This window comes from Castor canadensis, chromosome 5 (genome assembly GCF_047511655.1).
Source record: "Castor canadensis chromosome 5, mCasCan1.hap1v2, whole genome shotgun sequence".
Lineage (NCBI taxonomy): Eukaryota > Metazoa > Chordata > Mammalia > Rodentia > Castoridae > Castor > Castor canadensis.
Window position 1 is genome coordinate 7,188,613 of NC_133390.1, and position 15,051 is coordinate 7,203,663.

The 15,051-nt window shown below is 38.2% G+C and overlaps 1 protein-coding gene across 10 annotated transcripts in view; it reads right to left on the minus strand.

Annotated features, from left to right (window-relative positions):
* The window catches only part of Dyrk1a (dual specificity tyrosine phosphorylation regulated kinase 1A), a 133,468-nt gene that overhangs the window by 100,419 nt on the left and 17,998 nt on the right, over window positions 1–15,051 (minus strand). The window contains exon 1 of one of the 10 annotated variants that reach the window (XM_074072659.1): window positions 14,054–15,044. The exons of the other annotated variants lie outside the window; for them this stretch is intronic. The gene's annotated coding sequence lies outside the window, so the exon portion shown is untranslated. Of the gene's footprint in view, window positions 1–14,053; window positions 15,045–15,051 lie in introns of those variants that run through there. 10 annotated transcript variants of the gene reach the window in all.

The window sequence follows — 15,051 nt, forward strand, 5'->3', positions numbered from 1 at the left end:
AAATCATCATATATTTCACTTCTCTCTTACAATCATCTTCGTAATTAAAGTTTCAAGATTTCTAATGCACGTTCCACTAATTTTTATCATGTCCCGAAATTTAGACTCATTTCAACAAAGTTATAAAAATTACCATTGTCAGCTTAAGTCGGCCCTAAAATAATTAACTTCCATTATTTACAGAAAAGTAGTTCAAATCTAATGCTATACATAACATGTATGGGGGTAAAACTGAGTGCTGCCTTCCAAACTGGATCCCAAATTTGGATCAAGTTAACATTAAAAAGTTACAAGATCTATTGTAATTTCCTGTTGTAACTTGGAAGTACAGTTAAGTAAAAGTTATTATTTTGAAAGCAATTTTCCTACTGTTCAAACAATTTACGGGGGGGCGTGGTAGACTGAAAAATGGTCTCCCAAAGGATACCCACACATCCTAATCTCGGGAACCCATAAATGTTCCCTTATTCAGAAAATGGCTCTTTACAGATATGATTAAGTCACAGATTCTTTTTTCTTTCTTTCTTTTGGAGGTACTGGCAATTGAACATGGGGTCCATCACTTGAACCACACTCCCAGTCCTTTCACTTTGAGTTTGTTTTTCAGACAGTTTCTTGCACTAACTTTGCCTGGGCTGGGTTCCTGAGTAGCTGGAAACACAGGCCTGTACCACCAAGCTTGGTCTAACTTAAGGACTGCGAGGGAAGGAACCCACTCACAGTAGACCCTAAATGCCAACACAAGTGTCCCTTAAGAGAAAGGCAAAAGGAAATCTAACACAGACAAAGGCAGTATGATCCCAGAGGGACAGACTGGAATGAATCAGTCACCAGTCAAGGAATGCTGCAGCCTTCAGCAGCAGCAAAGTCAAGGAACACATTCTTTCCTGAAGAAGCATATTCCTGGCTCTGTAGACTCCTTAATTCAAGCTCAGTGACACTGATTTTGGACTTCTGGCCTCCAGAGCTGTAAGAACAAATTTCTGTTGTTTTCAGTCACTAATTTTTTTTTGGTGGTGGTAGAAGGGTTTAAACTCAGGGCCTCTTGCTTGCTAGCTACACAGGCACTCTTACCACTTGAGCTACTCCACCAGCCCTCAGTCACTAAATTTATAGCAATTTGTTACAGCAGCCACAGAAAACTAATACAAGGAGGTAACAAAAATGTTTTCAAATCTTCTCAAAATATACTCATTATATAAGTGTCACCTATGAAATGCTCCAACTTGTAATTCATATTCTTGGATGATTCACATTCCTCAAATGGAAAACTGTTTTTAATATCAATCTCATTTGGAAAGATTTGCAATCTTACTACTTTTTATTTAGTCCCTTCAAGCATTGAAAAAAAACAGAACCACTAAAAGACGCAAAATCTGCAGTACTATCATGCTCAATGAAACAGTATCAGTCAAGAAGTTTATCACATGCTCTATTACACAAAGCAAATGTTAAATACCAAACCAAGACTCAGAACATAAAGACACAAACTGTGTATTTACTTCCCCATAACGCGTGGTATGGTATCCGTCAAATAACTCAACCTTTATATTTCCTGTAAAGACCCCTTACTACCAAATGCTTCAGGATTTCCACACTGCTCTTCCTTTGCTGGTCTCTCCAGCTTCCCTAATGTCTCAAGTGGTTAGTAATTATGTCCTTGTCCAAAAAACAGCCAAATCTAACATAAAGAAAATGAGGGGAAAAGAGTCTGATATGGTTTAGGAAGCTGTTTCATCAGAAAAAAAGCCAAGCCACTTATTTTAAATATCTACAAATAATCCAGATTTGGCTCTGAGGCAGAATATGTAAGTACATAGGAAATTATATTATTCTAATAAATAGTTAAAGGACCAGACTCAGACATTGGAACAGGAAGTAAAAACCAAGTAAGTTAGAACAGCTAGTTGCCTTCCATCTCCTTTTTAGATATTAAATTATAAGAACAGGGAGACATAAAAAGGCTATCTGCATCTGCTTCCTCTGTGAGGTGTTAACAAAGCTCCTTGAATGGGTTCAAGGACAGTAAGAATGAAAGACATGTCTGGCAAGGGAAAAGTCCCAAAACTCACCCTCTGTCCTAGTGTTTTGGATGGATCTAAATGACATCCCCATGTTTTACCACCCATCTCAGCTAACCACATCCATTCCCCCTTCCCCACTAGACTTTGAACACCAGGCCTCATGTTTGCCAAGCAGGTACTCTACCACTTGACCCACTCCACCAGCCCTGTTTTGTGTTGGGTATCTTAGAGATAGGGTCTCGAACTATTTCTCCAGGCTGGCTTTGAATCGCAATCCTCCTAATCTCTGCGTCCTAAGTAGCTAGGATTACAGGCTTAACTCACCAGCACACCACTTATTATTAGAGATTGCTAGACGCAATCACCTGCATTCCCCCAACTCATAAAGTATAAGACCACAAATATGAACCACCATTTTCAGTCTTTACTCCCATTTGCTGTGCGGTAACAGAAAATGTCCTCCCCCAACCTCCCCTCCCTGTGGATTTCCTACTTCTACTTTATCTTACTATACTAAAATAATCCTTGCTAAAACTTTCACCTTATGAGACTCTTCTTTTTTGTGAGACACCTAGAAATGCTTCTCACATTTATGTGAGACACCTAGAAATGCTTCTCACATTTATGGATCCAAGTATCTGTGATTTTTGCGTGGAAACCTGGAAGCTGTGGAGACCCCCTCATCCCTCTTCCACTAACAGCTCCACCATTAACAACTGCTTCCAGGTTTTAAAAATCCCATGTTTTTTTCCACTAAAGGATGTTGCCTCTTTCTTTCCCAGGACAACTGGTATTTATTAAAGTAACATACATGGTTTGCATAACCAATTTCAGTTTGCTTCCCTTTTCATCAGGGAAGGGGATGCAAGATTTTCCATCACTTTACTTGCCTACAGGATCCTGACAGCTGCTCCTCAGGAGAAGGAAGAGTTCTCTCAGGACCCTCTTGGGTTAAACTTTAAAAAAAAAAAGTCTCCTGTCTCAAGCTATACTTTTGACAAAAGGATCATCTTCCCTTCTTCTCATCATATTCGGAACCTGTCTTGTTCTGGCTGTAGGATTAATTATTTAAAAGAAAACAACTCTTAAGAAGTTATCATGACTTGTTTCTAAGTCTTCTCTCCTCTACCAGACAGTAACTTGATTGGCCTAGCCAAAGTTCAAAGCCCAGTCTTTCACATACATGACACTGAATATATATTGAACTGACAACATCAAGTTGGCACGAGTATCTTACAAACTAAAAACAAAAGTATCTGCAACTTATTTAGTTTGAATAGCATTTAAACTGAACAGCTAACATTTTCTGAATCCTGCTCTATTATGCAAAATCAAGAAGCCTAGGTGTCTACCTATTATTTCCCAGCTTATTTCAAAAAGGGAATAATAGCACTTACCTTTCACAGCTATTGTGTGAATCAACAAAATACTTAGCACAAAATCAAAACAAAATACTTGACTTAAACCACCTAACATTTTTCATGGTACTTTGCAGTTTATGAAACAACTTCAAATACAACTCATTTCATGTCCTCTGAACCCTGTAAGGCAGGTGGAATTATGCACTTTCACATGTGAGGTAACTGAGGGATAGAGTATTTAAGGAAGTGGTTCCCATACTACTGACAGCTACCTCAGAATCACCTGGAAGGACTTGTTAAAAATTCAGATTCAGAAACATTGCCATTAGAATCTCCAGAGGGTAGGGCCTGAACCTATTTGCTGAACAAGGACTCCAGGAAATTTTGACATATGGCCAAATGTGGGTATTTATAAGAATCCAGAGCCCAAAAGGCCTGACAATACTTTAAGAGCAAGCTTTACTGGGCTACTTCATTGCAGAGGACTATGGGCTACTCCACTGGAAAAAGAGATGTGGTTCCTGACTAAATGTGTGCCTAAGAACACATCAAGCGTAGTGCAGTTATAAAGATGCTTTACCCTACTTGCACCTTGAGGAGAAAAAGGCATGATCAGGACTGGTTAGTTTTATATTTCTAATTAATTTCAAAACCTGTCTCTCATTACGCTACCTTAGCATTTTTATGAACTAGTTACCAAAATAATTTACTATCTCTTTGTATCAATTACATAAGTTTTTGAAAAATAAAAACATGAAGCAAAAATTTTTCTCTGGGACTGGGGACAGGGATCAAGAGGGAGAGTGCCTGCCCAGCAAAGGAGACCCTGAGTTCAATCCCCAGTACCTCCCCCAACCCAGCCCCAAAAATAAACTTCCCTCAAAAGTGCACTAATTAACTATATACTAGTTTATGACAAAGACACTAGTGATCTTCCATGGTAACTGCAGTCAGATACATTTTTGCCTAGCTAAGTAAAACTTCCCAGGATCCCTTGCAGTTGGATATAACCATGTAACTATATTTTCATGAACAGAATGTGGAAACTGGTACTTTTTGGTTTCTGGACACTAAAAGAGTTCTTTCTCTCAACCTTCCCATACAAGAACAGAGCCAAAGACTATATCCTAGGGCAACAAGATAGAAAATATGTATGTATCTAAAAGACCAAGTGAGGCAGTGAGCCTTACTAACCTGCACCCTCCCCTAGAGATAATTCTAAGTTCCTGGAGCCCTCAAATCTGTAGCTTAACTGTTTACCCTAACACACTACTTTTTATACACTGAGAGGAACTAATTCCCTTCACAACCGTATCAGATAAGGACATCTCTAATATGACCACAAAACTTGAAAACAGATCTCTGAACCCTGTGTAAAAGACCATCTACCAAATTTCTTAAGGTTACAGAAAGCAATACTAAATAAAGTCCAGGGAGATTTTAAAACATGATAGGCAGGAAGAACAGTGGACTCCAGATCTCTTAATTTTAGTCCAAGTTCACTCAATGTTGTGCTACAAATTAACTTCCAAGTTTATATTTCCCCTTCAGTGTTATGCTAGATTCTAAAATTATAGGAAAGAGACTTTTTTTTTTTCAAAAGTAACCTTTGGATTAATTTCCTTCATTGACTCAAGAGATAATCTACTCCAGCATCTGCTGACTGCCAAGCAATGCATTAACTACAGACATTTACAGAGGGCTGCCGTTTTCTAATATACTATGTCTTGAACTCCCCTGAGCCTGGACAAATTACAAAGAAAACAAAACAAGTACCAAGTTAACATTACCTTAAAAGACCTAAAAATAACTCCAACCAAAATTTGGCAGCTTTCTTTACAGAAAATAGTATGTTTAAAAAAAAAAAAAACCCTTCTTACAACTCTCCCACTACTGCCTTCTAATAACCCCCAGCCCCAAGAAAAGCATTTCCATCTTTGTACCTAGCCCAGAGCAAAGGAACCAGCAAATCCAGGCATCAATGTTCCTCCCACACTCCTCCTTCCTAAAGAACAGGGGCACTGAGGCCAAGCCTTCTACGCTTTACCCGGTGGCCTATACAGTACAGGAGACAAGAGGCATGAGAAACTGGCCTCATTCCCAGAAGAGACAAGTATGTCTTAGGAACAGGTATGACTTAGGAATCTGTCTCTGAGAGATGTCCCGTGTTTCCTGTGGCACAGAAGGGATCCTTCATTTACTGTGTATAAAGAAGCTAGAGATTTTGAAGAGTTTCTGAATCTATTATAAAAATAAAAGATTTTCTTGGCTGGGAATAGAGCTCACTGTGGTGAAGTGCTTGGTTAGCCAGAGCAAGGCCCTGGGTTCCATACCCAGCACTGGCAAAAAATAAAAGTAAAGAAAGGTTTCCAAATCCTAGAAGAGTTCATTCTAACACAGGCTTTGTTCTTAAGGATATATCAACTGGCTTGAGATCAAAATTCCAAGAGTAAATGCTATCATCCCTCTAGATTTAAAAGGAAAGTTCATTTAATGCAGGTAAAATCTTAGTATTAAAACCAACAACATTAACAAAATCATGTGCAAGGGTCAGGTACTATTCCAGAACAACTGTTGGTGGGGGGAGGGGCCACTGAGGGGGAGGAGTCCGAATAGCAATTACAGGGAATCTGAAGTTGTCTATCCCTTCTTTACCCTGTGCAAAGGAACAATCAGAGACTGGGCACTGGTGGCACACACCTGTAATCCTCGTTACTTGGAAGGTTGAGATTAGGAGGATCAAGGTTCAAAGCCACCCTAGACAAACAGTTCACAAGACCCCTATCTCCAAAATAACCAGAGCAAAGTGGACTAGAGGTGTGGCTCAAGCACTAGAATACCTGATTTGCAAGCATGAAACCCTGAGTTCAAACCCCAATCCCACCAAAAGAAAAAAAAAAAAAAATCATAGGCTTACTACGAAAATATTTTAGATATTTTATGGATTGTAACTTAACTCAAGAGGAGGTTTTATGTCTTTTATTTCCACATATAGACTCAGGGTTTTTAACTAATACTTTAGTACTTTAACTTAGTGCAACCTGGAGCTAAGTATCCCATAAAGTACTCATTACTGCCTTTTCCGTAGTTCCAAACCTGTTTACAAACCCTATCAAAATTAAAACACAGTTTAGCTGAGTTTGAAAAATCATATGAATATCAGACAGCTATTTCAATGTAGTTAACCAGACACTGCCTTATAAGAGTCAAAAAAAAAAAAAAAAAACCACACTTATTTTCCCCTTCAGAAAGGCAATTAATTGGTTGTATGGTAGGAATGTTCCTTGGTGGCCCCAATAAACCCCTCTTGCCAGTATCCGCGGACTTTGTACAGTCCTGTCCCCATGAACCTGAACTGGCCTGTGACTTGCTTTTGCTTTACAGAACCTGGTAAAAATGGCACAACACAATTACAGGAATAAACCTTAAGAAGGCCTGACAGTACCAACTTTTAGCACCTCTGTGCTTCATAGATGTCCAACTACACTGACCACAGTGTGTAAGAAATCCAAACTAGTAAGGTACAAGACCACATGGAAGAAGATACCAGAGGCAATAAGTAATCTTGGATTGTCCAGTTGCAGCAGACACCATGAGGAATGGAGACAAGCCCTACCCAAAATGGAACAAGAAAGTTTTGCCATTTTAAACAACTGAATATTGCCATGGTTTGTTAAACTGCAATGGATAACCTCAACATTTTGTATGCCAACAAATATGGAGGAAAATTACAATGAACCTTTTTGGAAAACGATTTAAAGTAAACATTCTATAGCTTCTGAAATAACTGAACCTTTGGTAGAATAAAAAAATAAAAAATTTTCTGTAGATGACCTCTCTGAGACAGGCCCTCTCAACTAAGAATACAGAGTAGAGTATTTAAAATTGGTTTAGATACTTACATAGAGACAGTAATGAGTATTACTAATGAGTATCTGCCATTAGTAAATTACAACCATCATTTAAGTCTTAATATGTTCAATTATTGAGAATTTTACATTTACTATTTTCCAGGCATCTAGGATACCAGAAAAAGACAGTTCCTACCCAGGGCAGTTCAATCTAGCAAAGGCTCTGCTGTGGTCTTGCTAGAGCCTGAATTTGTCTCTTAAATTCCTGTGTTGCAGACATAATCCCCAAAGCAACAGTGTTGGGAGGTAGAACCTTTTGGGAAGTATTTAGATTATGAGGATTCTACCTCCGTGAATGAATTAATGTCCTTATAAAATGACCTGATGGAAAAGGTTTGCCCTTCACCCTCGGCCATGTGAGGCCACAGCATTCCTCCCCACTGTAGGGTACTTTATTCAAGGTGATATGTTGGAAGCAGAGACTGACCCCTCACCAAAAAGTGATCCTGCTAGTGCTCTGTCTTGAACTTCCTGGCCTCAAGAATTTGAGATCAATAAATTCTTGTTATTTATACATTACCCAGTCTGCAGAATTCTATTATAGCAGCACGAATTAACACGGGTCTGAATATTGGTGTCGTCTCCAATATGTTACAACCTAAAAGGAGTACGTGGTGAAGCCTTTTAGGAAGTGATGAAGTGAATGGATTAGTACCCTTAATAAAACAGGTTGAAGGGAGCTGCCTTGCCCTTCTGTCATGTAAGGACACAGCAAAAAGCGCCATCTATGAAATGGGTGCCTTCTCTGAATCTGCTGGTACGTTGGTCTTCTGGGACTATTATTTATAAATTACCTGATCTAAGGTAGTAATTGTCAGCACAAACAAAGACAGACCCTATAAGTGTATACATGATAGAGCAATGAGAATATAAAACAGGAACTAAGGAGAACAACAAAGTATTTTCTACCCCCCTCCCTGCTTCCTTCCATAGTTAAGAAAAACTGTAAAGGAAATATATCTGAGATGAGTAACTAAAGTTACAGAGATCTTCCCTGCAAGCAAACCCCCATCGGGGATGAAATTAAAGCATTTTCATACTGGTTCCACTAAAAGCACAATTTTCTGCTTTAGTCCCATCAGTCCCATCTAAAATAGGGTCTATGACATAAGAGGCACACAGATTTGTTAAACCTACAGCTATTGTAACCTTGGCAATTCACTTAACGTTATTGTTTATAAAAGATGAATAATGGCTTAGTGTTGCTTTGAGGATTAAATGAGATAAGGGGCAACAAAAACGTTAAGGCACATTATATTAGAGCCTGTTAACATTTGTTCATTTAATACATCAAGCATCTACCAAATAACAGGCTCCTATATAAAAAGAAGTGTAGACAATGTGCTCCAAAGGAAAGCTGAGAGGAAAGTAGCAGGAAAGTCTAACACATGGGAGGAAATTAAGCTACTCAGAATAGCTCTAAAGTAAAGAGAATATGGTAAGACTACAAAAAAGGAGACGGGAAAGACAAGTCAGATTGCAAACAGAATCTAAATAGTTTAATAAATTTGTTTTCCACTCCACAGTGATAAAGATCATGGAAGATTGCATGCATCACATTTAGGGTGGCAACAGAAAGGGTTGGGGATGACTACTAAAAAATAAAACACAAAACCTGATGCAAAGGGGACTATTAAAGCTTCAACAAGTATACATACAACATATTGAATCATCCATGTTTTTTACCTCTGTTTGTTCAAAATTAAAATTTTTTTTAAAAAGCTGCACTGAAAATACAACCCACCTAGCTGGGCACCAGTAGCTCCCTCCTGTAATCCTAGCTACTCAGGAGACAGATATCAGGAGGATCACAGTTCCAAGCCACTCTAGGCAAATAGTTCGAGAGACCCTATCTTGAAAAAATCCATCACAAATAAAAACGAGGCTGTTGGAGTGGCTCAAGGTGTAGGTCCTGAGTTCAAGCCCCAGTACTACCCCCCCCCCAAAGAAAAAACCTACCTAAAATCAGCAAAGAAAGTCAATAAATACTAAAACAAGAAAGGGACAATGATGCACAATTTTTTAAACAACAGAAAGAAGACAGCACAGTGGTAGCAGACAAGAGAATGCAGGAAACCACAAAGTAAGTATCTTACAGTTGCAGATGCCAAGGGAACTGCCTGATGTATTCCAAGCCTGTAAAGGCTCAGGACATACACATGTTCTTTAGCTCTGTCCAGTGGGAGCCTGGACACACATCCACACACTAAGAGCAATGAGCACATCTAATGCTCAGATCTTGGTTTCTAAATGCCAATCTCCATTACAAAGAACCAGGGCACTAGGCAAAGAGTGCTTACACTTCACAACTAATACACAATTCATAAAATAAATAAATTGGACCCCAACAGCATTATTTCTGCCAAACATGCCTAACCTGCACCTAAATGAGGAAAGTCAAATGCACATTCATGGTGACTCTGTAAAATAACTAGATTGTATTCTTCAAAAATACCAAGTTCTCAGGAGAAAGAACAGTTGAGAACTACTGTAGGTCAACACAGCTGAAAAACACAGACAACAAAGTAAGTAAGTGATCCCAGACTGCATCTTTCCTCTAGAAAGAACACTATTCGGGCAACTGTAGAAGCTTGGAGTCTGAGATTAAATAGTAGTAATGCATGAAAGTTAAATTGCTGCCTTCCATAGTCATACTGCTGCTACTCAAGGAATGTCCTTATTTGTAGGAAAACTTCACTACAGCATTCAAAACAGCAGACTTCCTTCAGGTCAATAACTTTCAAATGGTGTAGAAAACAAGAGTTATCTGTACTACATCTGGAAGCTTTTAATTAATTTCAATTAAAAAAATAGTAGTAAGACCCCAAGTTACAGCCCAAACTCTATAGAGGCTGGCAAATATCTTGCCATATAACACTGGAAGAATATTCTCTCGTGGAAAAGTAAATGAAGAGATTCTGTTTGTACTTAAGCAATACCAAGCACAAGAGAAAATAGGTTTGCAGCTTAAAACTAGAAAGAGAACTAATAGTCTAAAGAGAACTGAACACTCCTATCTTCAAACCACAGTTCTGACAGAACATCAGAAGACAATATACTTCTCTCTCCCACAAGTATGGGATTTACAATCTCAATCTGCAACACTAAAATCCATGCAGTAAAACCCCAGGGAAACCCATATACATGGGTCCTTACCTACCCTAAGCCTTCAGAGAAAACTGCTCACCCTCCAAAAAGCAGCCATATGCTTCATCATACCCCACTCCTAAATACAAGCCACTGGCCAAAGGATATCCAAATATTTGAGGAAAGCTGCCAATAGAAAGGCAAAAACCAAGCACTGCCCATTGTGCTGTGTGCCTATAATCCTAGCTCCTCAAGAAGCTCTTCAACACAAGAGTTCAAAGCCAGCCTCTCAAAAACAAGAACGGAAGGAAAGAAAAAAAAAGAAACAAAAACAAGCAGAAAAACAGAAATCCAAAGCAAAATGAATCAATGCCACAAAGGGGAAAAAAGGTCTTCAACTATAATATAAACGTGCTCAAAGACATAAAATGTATGTAGCCACGAAGTTAAAACATACTAGTGGAGGGAAAAAAAAACTCTGATCAAAAAATTTGAAGTATCTCCCATGGCATAAAAAATAAGCAAATAGAAAATAGACAAAATAACAAAAATACATTTCATCTGAAAAACCCCAAAAGAAGAAATTTTCAAGGAAATTATATAAGAAAAGTTCCCAGGGCAAAAAATATGCTCCTCCTTTAGTAGAAATATTACATACTCATGTATGAAAATGGAAAAATGAGACCTGTTGAAACTACTGCAGGAACGGGGGGGGGGGGGGGGGGAGCGAGTAAAGGCGAATGACAGAGGAGGTGAGTTCAACTATGATATGTTGTAAGAACTTTGGTATATGTCACAACACACCCCCAGTACAGCAATAATAAAAAAAAATTTAATCAAATAAAAAAACTGCACTCCTTCAAAGTGAAAGAATGGGTTCACTACAGTAAAAATACCCATGCCAAAACAGACTGCTACAAAAATGCACACCAAAGATAGAGAACAGATCTTTACAACTTCCTGAGAAGGAGTAAGGGGGGACACATTAAAACTAATAAATTCAAGCCTCTGGATCTTACTATCAGGTGAGGGGAAATAAAAGAGATAGGAAACACAATGGGATTCATTCAAAAACATCCAGGCTATGGGAAGCTACAAGACAGGTGACATTTCCTTCAACAAAGAAATTCCAAGGGAAAAAAACAAAACAGAGGAGTAACCAATAGATTAAAAGAAACTTAAAGATGTGTAAACCAAAGATAATTTATGTACCTGACTTAGATCCTGATTTGAATAAACTATTGTTAAGATATAATTATAAGGCAATCAAGGCAGTATGAATTCTTACTGGATAGTTGAACTGTTACAGACATAATAGTCTTTTGAAGGTATGATAAGGTTTGGGGATTATAGTTTTTAGTCCTTGCTCTTTTAGAGATATATATTACAACATTCAAGCTTGAAATTATGCCTGAGTTCTCTCTGAAAAATTCAAAGAAAAGGGGGCAGACAGGAATACTGACTCTTGTTTTATTTGATCTTGTTGAGACATGGTCTTACTATTTGTGTGGCCAGGATGCCCTAGAACATGGGATACTCCTGCCTTAGCCTTCCAAGTGCTGGGATTACAAGCTTATACCATCATGCCTGGCTAGGAATATTTTTAAAATGATCATGAGTTGATAAATTTTGAAGTTGAGTGATAGGTACATGGGAGTTCACTATATTCTCTAAACTTTTCCATCATTTTGTTTTAATGAAAACAGAATAAAAATTGTATCTACTATATCAAGTGAGATTATGATGCAGTCAGTACTGCAATAAAACATACTCAGACTGCAAATGTTACCAACTGAAAGACTTGAATCAGAAGTGAAAGCATCATGCTCCAGAACAGTGGCGCAAGCCTATAATCCTAGATACTACGGAGGCAGAGATCAGAGATCAAGAGGATCAAGATTCAGCGTCAGCAGGAGCAAAAAGTTCATGAGACGCCCCCCAACCTCACACAATGTTTGGGAGTGTGGTGTATGCCTGTCATCCTAGCTCTGCAGAGAAGCGCAAATCAGAGGATCGTGGGGTCATAAAGACTTAGCACAAAAGTAACAAACTGGTGGTGTGCCTGCCTCGCAAGCACAAGGCCCTGAATTAAACCCCCAGTATCACAAAAATACATACATAAATAAATGCCTCCCTGATGTACCCTTTCTCAGGGAGTACTGAAAGATGTCCTCTGGCAACATGAAAGACAAAATAGGAGAAAGAAAAAAAAAAAGCCAGAGAATCAGGAAACTGAGAATAAAAACAGGAGAAATGCAAAAATAACTAATTATCTAATATGTTTGACTGTACAGAAAACCTTATTGAGAGGCTAATGAAAGTAGGAGAAAACTTAAGTCACAGGTACCTAGAAAACAAAACAAATGGAAATACAAGACAAGTGTTAATTCTAGGGAAAACAAAATTACACAAAGAAAAAAATGTAGTAAACAATGTAGTATAATAAAGAAGATTTACACAGTCATAGTTAAACACTGGCAACTGATTTTTAAAAAGCTATGTAACTGTAAATGGTAAATGGAAGAAGAAAAGTCTAAGGAAGGAGGTCTAACGTTTAATGTTCATATGCTTTAATAGAAAGACAGTAGATAATATATTACATTTTAAATCAGACACAAAACTAGGATGAGAATAACCTACACAGCCTTCAAACCATCCTTCTTCCTTTGTAACAGAAGCTAATTTTGTTCTGAACCCATTTGCACACCACTCCCATTTAGGGATGTGCTTAAGGAAACCATGTCCAGGTCCAGGAATAGGCCTAACTGGCCGAAGTGTAATCTGATCTCCCTTCCTGATGGGTCTTTCAAAAATGGCTATTTAACCCGTAAGTCTTCCAAAGAGTTTCTAGGCAGTTTCCATTCTTCACTAGGCAGGGAGACCCCTAAAGACACTTTTGTGTTTCTGGGTCTAACTCTTGACACTCCTGCAGTCATTTTATTAATTTAAGATTGAAACCTGCCAATGACTAAAGGGATCCCCTTTTTTTCCTTTTTCTCAGGAAAAACCTGAGACCAGGTTTTAAGTGATTTGTGGCCAAATCACTTAGCTCTTGACTCTGTCCCACCTCAGCAACTTCCAATTGTGAGTTAAATTCCTTTACCTGAAGCCAGTTTTATCAAGGTCTCAGAACTTGCATCCAAAAACATCCTGACTCAAGAAGCATAATATCTGGTAATAAACAGGTAACCAATGTTATATATACCCAATGGAGTAATAATCAATCACGAATAGAATTGTGGTGGTATCAGGAAAACTGATGGAACTGGAGATCATGTTAAGCAAAATAAGCTCAACTGACAAAAGACAAATACTGCATTTTTTCTCCCATATGCAGAAGCTTAAAAAAATAAATGACAAGAGTACAAAACAGGGACTGTTGGAGGGTAGAAACCAGCAGGAGGGGGAGGGCAAAAGTAGGGGAAAGGGAAGGTGAATATAATCAAAGTACTTTATACACGTGTAAAAACAGAATGAAACCTGTTAAAAATTGTTGTAAAGGGAGAGTTGGATGAAACAGTAATAGAAGAGGTAAATGTGATCAACATATATTATATACATATACGGAAATAACATAATGAAACTCCTCTGTACAATTAACACACACCAAGAATTTTTTTTAAATAGGTAAATCAAAGCAGCAGCTAAGAGTTGATATGAAAGTGACTACCTGTGGGGCAGAGCTTGTCAACTAGTGTGTGTGGCACACAGTGCCACAAATGTTTCAGTCATCCCAAGATCCCCTGAAGACTTCAGGACACAAAACAGCCTGCTCAATTCTGCCCAACAAGGCCTTACTGCACTGTGGAGTAGGAATGAGAAGCAGAGAAATGTGCTTACGACTGTTATGTTTTATTTTAAGCCTTTTCACTTAGTATGCTATTTTAATTACATGCTTATTACAAACAAAATTTTATTCTTAAAAAATTACAGCAGTAAGCAAAAAGGACAAAAGGTCTGGTCTGTAGAGAGGTAGTTAATAATACAAAGAAAGAACTTAACTAAAAGCTATTTCAGAAACAACTCATAATCTGGTAGCAGACTTGAAAGTGGTAGAAGAGGAAGAGGTATAAGGAGTAGAGGTAGACAAAGCCCTACCCAATGAAAGCAAAAACACAAAACTATGTTTTGTTGTGCATTATGCTGACTGCATCATATTAACTACTATGCACCAAAACTTCAGTTTCTCAACTAATTCCAATTGGAAAGCTCAAATAACAGAATAAAATAATACAAGGCTAAGCAAGAGTCTAGTCCTAGAGACAGTGCACACAATGTCCACGGTCCCTGCTCTCATGAAACTAATCTAGTATTTTCTAAAACATGCTCTCCAGAAGCAACGCAGAATAAAAATTAAGAGTGAGGGATGAGGCCTAATTCGAACTCTACCTTACTAGCTACTTTGTATTCTAAGGGAAATTACTTCACCTCTAACATCAGTTTCATCATAGTTTAAAGGAAAACAATACCTAATTAGGTTGTGGTATGTGTATGTTTATTAGTGTTAGGAGAAATTTAATAAAGACTGGCCCAGGCCAGGTGCGGCAGTAGCTCGCTCCTGTGATTTAAGCTACTCAGAAGGTAGAGGTCAGGGGATCATGGTTCAAGGCCAGGCAAAAAGTTAGCAAGACCCCATCTCCACAAACAAGCCAAGCATGATGATACACA